The sequence below is a fragment of the Adiantum capillus-veneris genome, chromosome 15, assembly GCF_014529385.1.
Source record: "Adiantum capillus-veneris isolate H3 chromosome 15, ASM1452938v2, whole genome shotgun sequence".
Taxonomy (NCBI): Eukaryota; Viridiplantae; Streptophyta; class Polypodiopsida; order Polypodiales; family Pteridaceae; genus Adiantum; species Adiantum capillus-veneris.
The window spans coordinates 48907605-48923727 of NC_140945.1; positions in this window are offsets into that span (position 1 = coordinate 48907605).

Here is a 16123-nt window from a genome sequence, read left to right on the forward strand (position 1 = left end):
AGCCCAAGACAAGTTGAAAGAAACTGGCAGTGAATTTAAGGAAACAACCGTGAAATCTGGAGGATCCATTCTGGTTGATAAAATTTTTGAGCCTATCAATGCCACCTTGGAAGCCTACCAAGCAGGACTTAAAGCAGGCCAAAACATGGAAAACAAATGGAAAAACTATCCATCTCCAGACATGGAAGCAGCTAAGCTGGAAGCTTATCAAAATTTGGTAAGAATCACGCAGGAAATGCTAGATAAACAAAAAACCAAGCTTGAAAGTGTTGCAAAACCGGAAGAGCTTATAGTAGAAGAAACAAAAGAAAAATCCGATGTGGTGGAAGAATCCCACCTTGAAACAAATGAACCAGAGCTCATAGTGCCAGACAGTCAGGATGCCTTAGACGGAATTCCATTCGTGGAGGAAGACTGGCCAGGACACTTATGGGAAAAGGTAAGGGAGATCAATGATGGGAGCGTAACTTTAAAGTCAGCTCCTATAGAGGAAGTTTGGTTGGATAACCTACCATCTGATATAAACATGGAGATACAATCCTTGTATGGGGATTGCAGGTCAGAGGCTTCAGGAATATCTAAACCGATGACATAAAAAACATTACCTTCTTACTTGGGAGATAACGAAGATGAGTCTATCATTTGCAAAACCACTCAAGTCAAAAGAGCCAAACAAACCCTCGAAGTAGACAACATTCATTCAATCATGCCTACACCTATCCAATGCACTCTTACCTTGGGTGAACTGTTGAAACTCAGACCATACTTATGGAATGATTTACAGAAAACCCTAAAAAAGGTGGGTATAACGGGGTTAACCTCTAAGAATATGGGAAACTCAAAAAATGAAAAGAGATATGATCAGTTCCTATGAACAAGGTCGGAGAATATTATGAAGGGGAAGAAGGAAACACTACCCTCCCAGTGAAATTTAATGACATTGAAACCATGGCAATACTAGATAGTGGAGCTGGAATAGCCATAGCCACTAAAGCAGCATGGGAATCCTGGGGACAGCCAACCATTAGACAAACGCAAATGAAATTGCATTTGGCTGACGGACACATTGAAAGACCACTAGGGCTACTAGAAAAAGTGATAGTCAACTCCTATAGAATTGAATATCAACACACTTTTGCCATAGTAGACTTTGGGAAAAAACTCAACTATGAAATCATATTGGGAAGACCTTTCATGCGACAGGTACAACTTATCCAAGATTGGGAAAACGACTATCTGTACTTAAAGCAAGTGGGATCTATAACAAGGGTCAATCTAAAGGACCACACCTATAGAGACGTCTTGAAAACACCCATCCAAGAGTTTGATTCATGGTTATCACTCCTAAAAACAATGGGAGATGGCGGGTGTGTGTCGATTATAAACCATTCAATGATGCGACCAAGAGGGATCACTAGCATTGCCATTTCAGGATGAGATTTTAAATCAGGTGGCTGGTCATGAGAGGTATTCCATTATGGATGGGTTTTCAGGTTACTTTCAAATAGGAATTGCTCTTGAAGACCAACTGAAGACGACATTCATATCTCCATGGGGTTACTTTGCCTATCGTAGGTTGCCGTTTGGTTTGATGAATGCCTATGCCACCTTCCAAGATTGGATGAATAGGGTGTTTGGTCCCTATTTGGGGAGGTTCATTAGAGTTTTCATTGATGACATTTGATGTTATAGCTCAAGGGCAGATCATTTGTCAAAGCTACGACTTTGTTTTCAGAGACTAGATGAAGAGGAGGCCAGTTGAACCCCAACAAGTGCAGATTAGCGCAGCCTAGAGCATCATTGTTGGGCCATGTGGTGTCACAAAATGGGATTGAAGCGGATCCAAAAAAGGTCAAGGCTCTAGTCTTAATGGAGCCTCCTCCCAGTGCACAGGCTTTGGCGTCATTCGTGCACAGGCTGAAGTATCTGTCAAGGTTTTTTTGGATGTTGTTGCAGTATGTATACCCCCTTCAAAAGAGGGCACAGCTGGTGCACAGTTTTAAATGGGATGAAGAGGCTCAAGTAGCTTTTGACAGGGTGAAAGAAATCTTGTGTCAACTGCCTACTGTGTGTCCCCCCAATCATCAAGATGATTTTTATGTTGCCATGACTGTAGGCACTATAGCCATTGGGGCAGTACTATTGCAAAAGGTGGGAAGAAGCTATAAACCTATTTATTTTGAAAGCAGGGTGATAAGTCCAAAGGAGGCGACCTACAGTGAAGCCGAACAGTGGGTGATGGCCTTTGGTGATGGCCTTACTTTTTGCCTATAGGAAATTCAAGGTGTATCTCATGGTGCGAAAGTTTTTTGTGCTAACGGCCAATAATCTATTGCCGGAGGTAGTGTCGCACTTGAAGCCAGGGAAGCAGATCATGAAGTGGGTGATAAAGCTACAAGAATTTGAGTTTGAATTCAAAGTTGACCATACAAGTCAATCTCACCTGGCAGATATTCTAGTCAGCAAGGCGGTTGATTTGCCAATCTATCCCAGGGTGGTGCGGGATGAAACCAAGGAGGAGCCTGACTTAGTGGAATCTTTTACCATGTGGTTTGATGGAGCATATAGGAGGGTACTACAAAAAGCAAGTGGAGGTGTGGTGATATGAGATCCACGCAACAGGGTGATCTTTTCAAAAGCCTACGACTTGGAGGATGTTCATACCAATAATGAGGCGGAGTATCTTACCCTCCATTTAGGTTTGAAACAGTGTGTCAAGTTTGGTATATCGAGGTTGGTGGTGAAAGGTCATACATTGTTAGTCATCAAGCATTTGTTGGGCCAATGGCAGGTGAAACGAGAGTCATTAAAGCATTGGTTCTATGCCATCAAGAAGTTGCTGAAGTTTTTTCAGGAGGTTCAGTTCAAGCATGTTAGAAGAGAGCAGAACCAAGAAGCAGATCAGCTTGCAAGCAGCAAAGTACAAGTGCAGGTTGTCGGTATATATGTGGCCCCAACCACCTATGCTAGTCGTGAGACCTTGAAAGAGATTGAAGACTTTTTGAATACCTGTCAGTGCTCTAAAATATTGTCAAAGGTACAAAAGTGGAGGATAATACAAAAATCTCCCAAGTTTACACTGGTAGGCGAGGATCTTATGACCTATGGACGTGATGAAGTGCTGCGAAGGGTACTTTATAAGGAAGAAATCGGTATGGTGTTGCAACAATGTCATGAGGAAAGTGGGCATCAGGGTAAAGACCAGGTTTTGTTTCGAATCTTGAGAGCAAGTTTTTGGTGGCCGTCGATAGTACATGATGTGCACTATCGATGCAAAACCTGCCATGAATGTCAGACTATGGGTGAGAGGAGGCTGATAGCTGAATCGCAAGGATCTATCATTGCCCAAGATGCTTTTGAGAAGTGGGGCCTAGACGCTATTGGTCCACTCCCAAAGTCGACAAGTGGGAAAATATACATTGTAGTGGCGATTGACTACCTTACCAGGTGGGTCAAAGCCAAAGCTGTGAAGGAGGTAAATGCTCATGTGGTAGCTCAGTTTTTTTTTTGACAACATCTATTGTCGTTTTGGAGTGCCATGGGTCCTTCTGTCAGATAGAGGACAGGGATTTAGGAGTAAACTTATGAAAGCTTTGGTAGAGAAGCTGGCTATTCAACACCGGTTTTCTTCACCTTATCATCCTCAATGCAATGGTTTGGTAGAATGTGCAAATGGCCAAGTCATTAAGATGCTGACAAAGTATGTTTACAAGCAGGAGGTGGAGTGGGAAATGAATCTTGAAAAGTGTTTGTGGGCGTACATGACGTCCTACAAAGTGGCGACCAATTTTACCCCATTTGAATTGGTCTACAGTAAAGAGTCAGTGTTGTCGGTGCATATGCAATTAGGTGCTTTGAAGGGGATGTGGCGAGTCAATGCCACACAAAAAGGGATGCTACAGGATCAAATTGTTAGGCTCCAAAAACTTTGCAGATGAATAGGGAGGCAGCCGCAGATTATTATGTAAAGCAGAAGAAGAAGCAAGTTGCTAAGTTTAATCAGATTTTGCCTGATAAAAGTATAGAAGAAGGTCATTTGGTGATGAAGTATGAAAGCTATTTGGATTTTACTTTCCAAAAGAAGTTCAAGAAGAAGTGGACGGGTCCGTATAAAGTACAGAAAGCTTTTCCAAACGGGACCTATGAATTAATAAGGGCAAATGGAAAGCTGCTCAAAAACAGGGTGAATGGTGTACGGCTCAAGTTGTACTTTGATAGAGGTTCGGTGCCTGATGTGAACCAGATTGGAGCCAGGGAGGGTGGGAAACCCCCCTAGAAGGACTTGGAAACGACGGATATGCAGTGTTGTACATATTGCACATATTGTACATATGGTTGTGCCTTTTTCAATATGCTTGAGCACCAGTGAAATGTTGCAAGTTGCAAGTACTAAATATGCTTTTGGTTGAACATGAATGTTCAACATGGGGGTGGGCAATGATTTTGCAAACCAAAGTTGGTATGTGCTAGGAAGTGTGCTATACAGTGCTAAAGATGTGGGTAGGTGCAAGTTGGGATGCTAGAGCAAATATGAAGGCCATGTGAAGGCAAGTGACAACGGAAACATATGATGAAAGTTGTTTTTTAGGACAAGGGGGATAATCAGGATGGCATACCAAAGTGTCCAAAATATAGGGAATGTGCTTTGGACTGTAGGGTTCAAGATGCTCTATAGGCCCATCCAAATGGCTCATCAAACGGAGCTTCACTGTGAAAGATATGCTGGTTCGAGTTTGGAAGGTTTTGCAGATCTCCGACAAATAGGGTGGATGGGGACAGGTGGACCGAGCTACAATGCACAAGAAAGGGTGTAAAGTTTAAGTTGTGGAGCATGCCGATTTTCTCGGATCGTCAATCGGAGCTCCGACGGGAAAGTTATGGCCATTTAAAAGTTTATCGGGGGCTAGTTGTGTGGCTATCTGGTCATACTAGAAAACGTGCCATGTGGTAGTTTTTTGGGCCTCGTTGAAGTTCTTTGGGGGTAGTGCATACCATGTGGAGTGGGTAGGAAGTGACCGATCGTCGATCAAAAAAATCCAGGTGGCAAGTTATGCCAGGACGAAGTTTGGGCAACGATTCAGAGTAAGGCGTCAGATGCCTTTGCCCATTTTGGTGGCTTGGAATTGAGGGCCTAGGAAAATTGGGATGCAGAAATACAAAGACGATCAAGGTCGACAACGATGGTTTTCTCTCGGACCTTGCAGCTCAGTGCTCTAATCATTGGGTGCCACACTGCCTATGTGAAGAAGCTGGTAATGTCGCAATACGACCCCTGTGGGTGCCTTCCTGCAAAAGGGCATGGGATCCTCTCCTAAAGTTTTTTTTTTTTTAAAAGTGTAAAGACTCCAAGAAAGCAACGACGGCGCTGTCGTTGCCCCCTTTGCCCCCTGGAGTCCAAAAGAGAGAAGAGAGATTTTTTTCTAAAAAAGGGAGTTGATTTTGTAGAGAAAGAAAGGAGGGAAGGCAAAAGGAGGTGGGCGCCCTGTCATCAAGGGGAGGAGTGAAGGAAAAGAAAGAAGAGAAGGAAAGGAAAGGAGAAAGAGAAGGAAAGGGAAGGAGAAAGAAACAAAAGAGAAGGCAGAAGGGAAAGGAAAAGAAAAGGAAAGGGAAAGACGAGAAAAAAGAAAGGAGAAGGAGAAAAAAAGAAAGAAAGGGAGAGGTGTTTTTTTTCGAGCAAAGAGGCGAAGGCAAAAGAAGGAAAGGATTCTACGGCTTTGGTTTCGGCTTTTGCAGTCCAGGAAAGAGGAAGTTCGAAGAGTGTTTTTTTTTCTTGGTTTGAGAGATGGAAGCTCGATGGAGCTTGTGCAAGCGTACAGCCGCAGCAAAGGCGAGAGGAGGGAGATTGCACCATAGTAATGGCATTAGTTAGGGCTTTTGAAGTCCGTTTCTTTGTGCTCTTCGAGGTCGTGCCGATCGAGTCACTTGTACTTGGCTATCTGGAATACAATAAAAGAAGTCATTGTCCGCTGTCGTGCTGTGACATGTACATAGTGGGAACACATGCTACAAGAGTTATTTTGTAACTTTTTAGATATATAATTATATTTCCTATAATGTACATATGCATATGTAAGTATAAAAATAAGCTTTCTATCTCATCTTATTATTTATCTCAAGGGTAATGTATTCTTACTTTACCATCAAAAAATACTATGGGAAAAGTGTCAATAGCTCCGCCTCTTTAACTTGGGGCAAAAAGCATTGATTCTTTATTTCTACTATTTCATTATCATCTCACACCCTAGCTAGATCCTATATCTAGGGTAAACTCCAATATATATATATTCTATGTATTTTTTATACTTTTCTTATATTTCTTTTTAAATAGCTACTAGGAGAGAATCAAATCCTAGTGGGACACTAGGTGGCATGATTTCAAAGATACACTTATTTTAATGCATTATTGCAAGCATGGTTACAAAACTTTGTCAAGGAGAAATGTCATGCTTTCATATGGCATGAGGTGTCCTTGGGAATTAAATGAAAGTCAAGGCTAAGGAGACCACATGAAGACTTTTGCTGCCATAAATGGACCCTATTTTGATGAATTTTTTACACAAGGTTCCAATCCGAATTGGAGAATGATTTTAAAATGAAAATCGTAGCTAATGAGCTGAAGTTTCTGCCCATATTTTTATTTTTTTATTTGGAGCTACGGTTGAGGAGATATGATCAAAATACTGGACCCCAGTCTGCCCACATCATGCAGGGACAGCTCATTTCCAACTTTTCCAATTCCTGTTCACACTGGCTCCTCTCTTCTTGTGTAAACCCTTGTGGGTTCCCTTCACCTATAAAAGGGGACCTCTTCTTCCTTGGAAGGAACTCAAGCATTCAAGCCATTGATGAGAGGAATTCTTGAGGGAGTGAGTAATAATGCCTAATTGTACTTAGCCCCATTAACATAAGCCCAAGCCTACACTTTCTCCTAGAGGGAGACTAGCCATTCTTGCAACAAGCTAACTTTGGAAGATCAACTCTAATCAAAGAAGGTCTTGCACTTGGTGTATCAATCAAAGTGGAATTATCCACTCTTCTTCTCTCTCCCATCAATAATGGTGCCGAAGGGTTTCAAGTAAGATGTGTTCTACATTGATGTTTTCTTGATTTCTTGTTGTTTTCATTTTCATCGCTAATCCAACATATATATATGTATCTAATCTCATCTCCTTAACCAAACCTATCTCTCTCATTCTTAGTAATTCATCCTCTCTAGGTTCTCTTTGCTACAGGTACATCTCTCCGGATCCCCGCAGTATCCTTATTGCTTACGGGCAAGAATAGGGCTTGGGAGGGAAACTTCTCATCTCTTCACTTCTCTCATATCTACATTTCTCACATACTATCCTAGATGAATAACCCACATGATGATCATTTCTATCGCTTTCACTCTGTACGATCTATTAGAATTAACGTATGGATTAGCCGTAAAATACACTTTCAACAACGTATAGTGTTTCTCTTCGGCCCTGAAAGGCTCAATGAAATACTTCTATCACCGGATCCCATCATACTACCTCTCATAGACTATAATTTTTCTTTTGATGTAAGCGTAGTTATCTTGCTATGAACCAAGAGGATTTGTACACACAATTAATCCCAATCACTAGACAAAATATATATATTATGGTAAGCACAAAACTACAATTCCAAAGAACAATTCGTAGCCTATTTGGTCAGCCAAGATTGAATGCCATTAACTCATCCATTAACCCTTTCATATTACCCATGATACGATATGACCATAGCCTTGATGTTTTCATCTTCGTATTGTTTTGACATTCTCTTTTGCGTTCTTTCTTTGTGTGTGTGTGAGTGCAAGAGAGAAAGGGTGAGTCTTCTTTGATTGCACTTCTTTCCAAACCCTAGTCTTCATGGCATCTATGGTTTAACTCCTTCATATAGTTTTTGTTGAGTTCTCTCACAAACTCTCACAGCCATAAGCCCGGTGCTTTCCTGGCAAGACCGCAAATTTCTCGACACCGCTTATTGGCATGTTTCCCCCTTTCCCCCCTCTGTTCTATTGCGCTTGTGCTTGTGTCCGTAGTGTCGGGTGTGTGTGTAGGCAAATGTGTCCCCATCAAATTGGCAGTGTCTTGTGACAAAGAGAGAGAAAGAGGCTTTGAGTGTGCGTGGGAAGCTGCAAAATGTGTAATGTGGTGCGTATGTGTTCGATCGTGATCTGATATAGTGTGATCGACTCGAGAGGTGTGCAGGCGGTAGTCTGCTAGCAGGAAAGAGGATTTTGAAGCTGAATCCCACTGGATTGGGGTGTTGTGTTTACCCTAAGCTATACAAAGGTAGATTGTTTGGGTTCCGGTGTGTACCCCCTTCCCCCTATCTAATGACTTGTAAATTTCTCTTTTATCTTACCTATCATCTCCCTCATTTTTTCTTGTAAATTTAAAACCAAATTTTCTTGTATACCCCTCTCTACTCGTGATGGATACCCACTATCTAGAGGGCATCTAGTCATCATCATCATCCCAAAATAATGCCAAAGCAATGACCTTCCTAATGGGGTCAGGCCATGTGCCAGGGCTCTCTTTGTGTGGAAATTAAAAATTGTGAAATATTCCTTCCCTCCACCTATATAAAGGGGAAGGAGGTCTCTTTCAAAGGGACACAGGACACACCATGCAATAGATGAAAGAGATATCACAACAACATAGAGAGATGCACAACCACTCACCACATGCAGTCACGCACAAACCATGCACTAATGTGGTAGGCAAGCATCTGAAGGCACCTTGAGTACTCTAGGGCAACGAGCTTCAACACCGTCCTACTCTTGGGAACTCCTAGCACTTATCATCTGTCATGATACTATCGACGTCCCCATTGTCATAATGTTTCCTATACTAATCTCACCGCTAATCCACTAAGCTTGCTAATTATAGAGATTTCTATGCACCATATGGTAGTCAACAAGCCACCACACACGCCCGGCATCACAAGCACACTCTCACCTTTGTATGTTGGTGCCATCTCATGGTCACGGTGATAAACCACTTTTTGTATGTCCTTTTGGGGTTTTTCCCGTGAAAAATGCCTGTCGGGGGTCAAAATTGACCAAAACTGGCAGGCCCAAAAAAGTCAAAAAATGGTCAAAAATGGTGTGAAAAGGGGGGAAATTGACACATCACTCACGGTGCCGTGAGTGTTGAGGCTGAGGGAGGACTTTTGAAGTATCATATCAGCAATTTCACCTCTCTGTGTGTGGGAGGAAGCAGGGTTACTTTAGGTGGTCTAATGCAATCCCATTGCGTTCGCATCCTGTTTTTGAGTGTATGGAGGAGTCAATGAGAGCTTTCTCTCTTCAATTTCGCACTTGGGAGAGTATATGGAAGTTCTAAGGTTTCCATGGAAGTGTGTGTGCAAAGAGTTGAGGGAAGAAGGTGCCGTTTTCTGCAAGGCTATGTGACCCTGTATCAGTGCCATTAGGGTTGGCGCTACTCCAAAGAGTCCAACATAGTGGAGTTTGGTGAAGGCTTTGCAATGGTTTGAGAGAGGCCTTTTGTGGCTGGAGTTTTTGAGTTTTTGATGGTTTTTATTGTATATTTAGGTCACCGTCAAGTGTGATTTCAAGTGTTGATCAACTCGACTCACCTTAAAGTGTCTGCAAGGGTAGGCAAGGGCTTGTAGGTCGAGGTGTTTGGGGTTTGAATTGAGCTTGTGGGTAGTGTTTTCATTGATCTCTTGAGTGGTGGTGTGTGTGGGTTGTAATCTAAGTAAATTCCTTGTGTGGTGTTGAGTTGTTTGGGTGTGTGAGTGTGCGCATGATGTCTTTTTGTCCATCATCCTTTGGCGACCCCGCTAGGGAGTGAAAATTGCCGGTTGTGCACCCAGAATTTGGATTTTGAGCAGTGATGTATGCACATTTTGGAGGTTGAAGGGAATTTCAAGATGGTGGTGCCATTCCAACCATCTATTTTCACAGGTTGCGAGGATGCAGACGATTGGCTTGCATCTTATAAGTTTGATTTGACACGTTTATGCTGTGTAGTTCCAAGTGAGGCGCAAAAGCTTGCAAGCATCAATCTAGTGGTTAGAGGTAATTCAAGAGAATGGTTTGACTACTTGTCACAAGATGAGAAGGGCAATTGGAACATGTTTAGGAGATTCTTTTTGAAGTGGTTCAAGAAGGTAATTCCTCACCAAGATGCATGGAAACAGGTCACTAGTTTGTTTATGCAAGAGCACGAGTCTGCTCTGCAGAATTTTGGTCAAGATTTGATGATACTTGGAGAGTTTGGAAAGATGCTCTATTGCATGTGGAAGCCATGTCTAAAGAGGAATTCTATTTTGGATTTACAAATAGCCAAAGAGTACATGTATTCACAAGTTTGTTACAACCGGTCCTTAAGATGACATTGCAAGAGAAAGAGCCCAAAACCATGTGTGAAGCGTTGAAGATAGCTCTACAAAAAGATAGAAAGCTATGTGTTGCTACAAGCATGAAGAGCCCTTTGTCAATACCTAGTATGGATAGTGTGGATGACCTTTATGTGCATAAAGTCATAGTTGCATGTGGTCATGTTGGCAAGGATAGTAGTTTGGAGACAGGTGCGTATGCCCATATGCACAAAGGTGATGCAAATGAATTATGTGAAGCAACTTTGGAGACCATAAACATGCCTATGGTGCAAAATGGCAAGGACATAGAAGATGAATGCAAAAGTTTGAGCACTAGCACGGGAAGTGAAGATGATGAAAGTGAAATTGAAGAGGATGAGAGATCCTATGATGGGGATATCTCTGATGTTGATGAGAGTTGGTGTAGTGATGTATGCAATGATGGTATAGAGTCATTAGATCCATTGAAGGATATGGTAGCCTTGCACAAATAGCAATGTATATTTTCGGAAGGAGCTTTGCAGCAACATGACATGGATGCTTGCATTGATGATGAAATGATAGGCTATGGTCGTGGGGCTTCCACATTATGTGAGGATTGATGCTATGATGGTCAATGTGACCTTGGGTCCATGTGCTTTAACAAGCTGGCGTTGGGCAAACCTCTAGTGGTTGTGATGCAAAAGTATTGGGTCATGAAGGTGATAGGAATGAGTTCTATGTGTGCAAGGATTTGATGCTAGTGTCATCTCCAAGGGATGCCCGTGACAATATGCGACTTTTGGTTGTTAAGTAAAAACTTCCCGAGGATAGGGTAGACAAGGAGGTTCAAGTGATGTTTTGCTTGCATGATGATTTGATGGATGCATTTCAAATGCTTCAATGTATGTTTGGCCATATCCCTTTATCTGTAAAGATCTTGATTGGCAGTTCGAAAATCTTGGGGCAGGTTGGCATGGTGAGGATTTCTTTATGATCTGCTATGTGTCTTTGTATGCATGTTTCGAGCTTTTCAAGTGTAAGATGCCTTATGTGGATGAAGAGGATGCTAGTGATAGTATTTTTGAAGAGCGTTTTTAGTTTTGGAGTGGAGTTGTTAATGCTTGGAGTGATGGTCTCTTGGGAGTGGGGAATGAAGTGCAGTCAATGCATCATGAAGATAATGTGGGATTTATGGTTGTCAATAAAATGGGCTCTAGTTATAAGATGCATTTTGAGGTATTGTTGGTTTAGCTTATTGGAACAAAGTATGATACAACATGGCATGTGCCAACCTTGGCGAAAATTCAAATTATTATTAGGATCCAAGTGGGTGGTGGCGTTCTGGCAAGAAAATAGATGCTTTTGCACTTGGTGTGAGTGGCATGCTTAGATACATGGGTGGTGTTATGCAAGTGGATGAGTTTCCATATGATCCAAGAGGAACTTTTAGATCACCTTTTAAGGGGTTTTGTCATAGATTGATGCGAGTGTTGAGCATAAATGCTCCACTTGGGGTTGGGCAATGATGATAAACCACTTTTTGTATGTACAAACTAGTGCGTATATGCATGGTCATATGTACAAAAGGATGTAAATACATGCATTTAGGAGGTTTGCAAAGTGGTTTTGAGTTTCAAACCCGGTGCAATGTGTGCACATTGTAAATATGCATGCTTGCATACCGACAATCGGACATACCTACATGCCTGGATAAGGTATCGGGGTCTTGGATATGGTTCTTGGTGGCTTCTCTTGGTTCTAGGGAATGTGTTTGATCTTTCTAGAATGTAAATGATGCAAGTGGGAGGTGTGGGCACCCTCGTCCTGCCCAAGAAGTTTGACACATGCGGTAACTATCTATTTGCAGTGCCTGATCTGCGGTGATGCTCGCACCACCCTAGAAGTGGTCAAAAATGAAATTTGGGGATGCGTTAAAGTGAATTGGGTATCAAGGATCGAGCGTACAAAATTTGGTTTGAATTTTGGAGTCTGTTTGGGGAGGGTTTCCCGCGAAAAATGCCTGTCGGAGGTCAAAATTGGCCAAAACTGACCTGTCCAAAAAAGTCAAAAAAGGTCAAAAATGGTGTGAAAAGGGGGGAAATTGACACATCACTCACATGGCCATGAGTGTTGAGTCTGAGGGAGAACTTTTGAAGTATCATATCAGCACTTTCACTTCTCTGTGTGTGGGAGGAAGCAGGGTTCCTACAAGTGGTCTAGTGCAGTCCCGTCGCGTTCGCGTCCTGTTTTCGAGTGTGTGGAGGAGTGAATGAGAGCTTTCTCTCTTCAATTTTGCACTTGGGAGAGTTTATGGAAGTTCTGAGGTTTCCATGGATGTGTGTGTACGAAGAATTGAGGGAAGAAGGTGCGGCTTTTTGCAAGACTATGTGACCCTATATCGGTGCCATTAGGGTTGGCGCTACTCCAAAGCGTCCAACATAGTGGAGTTTGGTGAAGGCTTTGCAATGGTTTGAGAGAGGCCTTTTGTGGCTGGAGTTTTTGAGTTTTTGATGGTTTTTCTTGTATATTTGGATCACCGTCAAGTGTGATTTCAAGTGTTGATTAACTCGACTCACCTTGTAGTGTCTGCTGGGGCAGGCAAGGGCTTGTAGGTCGAGGTGTTTGGGGTTTGAATTGAGCTTGTGGGTTGTGTTTTCATTGAGATCTTGAGTGGTGGTGTGTGTGGGTTGGAATTTAAGTAAATGCCTTGTGTGGTGTTGAGTTGTCTAGGTGTGTTAGTATGCGCACAACGTCTTTTTCTCCATCAACGGTTTATAAGTATCATTAAGAAATAAAGTTGATCTTCTCTTGCCTTCATGTCAATTTTCCCTCTCCCTAGCTCTTTCACTTGGCCCGTATGTTCACGGGTATCTTCACATATCACTCTATTTCGGTTGTGTCAAGTGTCTCATGCCACAATGCCCCCACCAACCAGCTATTTCCTATCAACAGTTTATGACATAGATCCCTCATATCTACTACCCACACCTTTGTTGTGAGTGTGCGTCCTTATACTCCGTGTCTCATCATTCACTTTATCATAGGTTTAGCTAAATGGTGTGTCATTTCTATTGTTTTTGTCGTTTGTATTTGCATCCTAGCTGGATTTTTTATCTAGGTGGTTATCCCCCATCTTCCATGTTCCCCTTGATGAGGCCCATGTGCATCGTCTTGGTGTAAAGGCCACTAGGTTCGATTTGCAAATCTCTTGAAAAATGCCCATATGTGCTTCTTGCAAAATGTAAAAATACCCATTCTCACGGGCATGTCATCTAAGAATATCATTGTTCCATTGCTTATAGAGAGTTTGGCAACAATGAAGCAATAAGTTTCACATTCCTTGATTAATTTCTCAATTAAATCCTTTTGAATCTCGTTGGGTGGAAATTCTTTAACTAAAAAACTCACAATCTTCTCACTCCATTCAAACATGGTCTCAACCAGAAAGAGGGAAGTATCAAGCAGCTCATCATCAACTCTAGTGGGAGCTTCCCCATTTGGTATGCAAGAAAAATGATCAACCATGACATGTTTTTTGTCGAGACTTACCACCATCAATTTAAAGAGAATTAGTAACCATCTTGTAATTCTTCCCATGAAGCATCATTTATTTACAAGGTATAAGAACGCTTGATGATCAACATAAAACAAAAACTTGGTGGCAAGATGTTATATTGGAATTTCTTTACTACAGAAATCATAGCTAAAACCTCTCACTCTATAGTGTTGTAGTTCATCTTGGCATCATTTAAATGGAAACTAGAAAAGCTAATGGGATAGTCCAATTTATGTTCTCCTGGATCAGATACAACACACCCAATAACAAAGTTTGATGCATCAATATGCACATGGAAAGTTACATTCCAATTGGGCACTTGTAAAATTGGGGCACTCCTCAAGGGCATATTTAATAACTTATAATTGCAGTTACATCCCTTTGTTGATAAGAAGCTTGTGCAACGGACAATCTATCTTCATGGTATAAAATTAAACGTCAATAATAACCGACATAGTCTATAAATCTCTAAACTCCCTTATAATTTGCTCATAGTGAAAACTTTGGGATGGATTTGAGTTTGCTTTCATCTATAGAAATCCCATTCTTGGGCACTATACATCCTAGAATGACTCCATGTTTAACCCAAAATTGGCATTTGAAAGGCTTGAATGAGATCTGATATAATCTGCGCTTTTGAACACCTTTCATAAACATGAGAGATGCTCTTTCCAAAAGGAATAAACACAAATTTCATCTAAGAAAGCTTCACAAAAGTCCTTAAATACTCCTTGAAAGAAATCTTTATTAATCATTGAAATGTAGGGGGATTTGTTAATCCAAAGGCCATCGCGTGAAATGTAATACTCCAAACTCTATTATAAAAATAGTTTAGCTTAGTCCTCTAGCGCAATTGTGATTTGATTGTAACCAAAGTAGCCATCTAAAAATCTATAAAGTCCTTGCCTACAACTCTCTCAAGCACATGTTTTGAATATGGCAAGGGATAATGATATCTCCTAGTGGATGCACTAAATCTTTTTAGATCCACACACACTCTAAGATTTCCATTCTTTGTTGGCACCATGGCTATTGGTGAAACCCATTCCCTGTGCTCAATAGGGTATATGACCCAAATTTGATCATCTTTTCAAGTTCTTCTTGAACAATCTTTGCATACTTAGGATTCATCAACCAGGGTGATTGTTGTTGAACCAACCCATCAGTGTTAATCATGGGAAAAATATGTTGCACCATGGAAGGTGGAATGCCCTTTATATCATGATATATCCAAGAAAATATGTCCTTAAATTCTCTAAGAAGATCCTTAAGTATAGACTCTTCATTCTCAATAAGGTTTTGAGCAATAAAAACTATTTTAGACTCCTCACCTGGGTCTGCCAATTCTATCTCCTTAACTACCATCGGACCATCATAGACTCCACTAGTTCGACTAGTATCTATTCATTGGGCTTTGTTATACACAATCTTTTCTCCCCCATTGTATAAGGTTGAAATGTTCAGGTGCAAGATGTAAGTCCGCGGTCTCATTATTGCCTAGGGTCATATGCTTTAATTTTTGCTTTCTTTTGTTGTTGAGATAACTCTTGATTTTTGTGTCTCCTTGTAGTACGACCTAGTTTTTCCTTCTTTGCTACCTCTAATTGAGAAATTTCAAGAGGTCCCAGATTGCACCTCATGACAGTCTAAAGGTATTTGTCCCAATTGTCTACCAACTTTTGATCAACATCACATGCCCCACATAGTTGAGCCATTCTACGAAAGATCTCTTTCTTTTTATCCTAGCACATTTTTACTCCGTGGCATGCATATGATGTGAAAATATTTTAAAAACTCACTTTCTATGCTTTTTGGATCAATGGAAACAATTGTCATCATGTACATAGTGTGCTATGTGTGGGAACAGTTGTTGCCACTTACATACCTTATCGAGGAGTTATAGCCCTGGATGTAGTGCCATAAGTAATTTTTTGATTTAAATGATCCCAAATATGCTTTAGGAATGTTGATGGACCTAGTGCAATGTGATCAAGCACTCATCTCATCTTGAAAGTTTGTTGCAGGCAAAAATGTTCAAAAATAGTAGGTGGTATGCATGAGTGTGGAAAATGTATCCAAACTTCATAAAAAGAAAAAACAAAAAAAAAATGAGAATTGAGGTTTTTCACACAAATTTAGGGGCTTTTTTGGCATTTTTAAGGTAAAGAAAGGGAATTTTCGGGTCAAAAATGACCAAAATTGGCCAAATAATGCACGAAAATGGTCAAA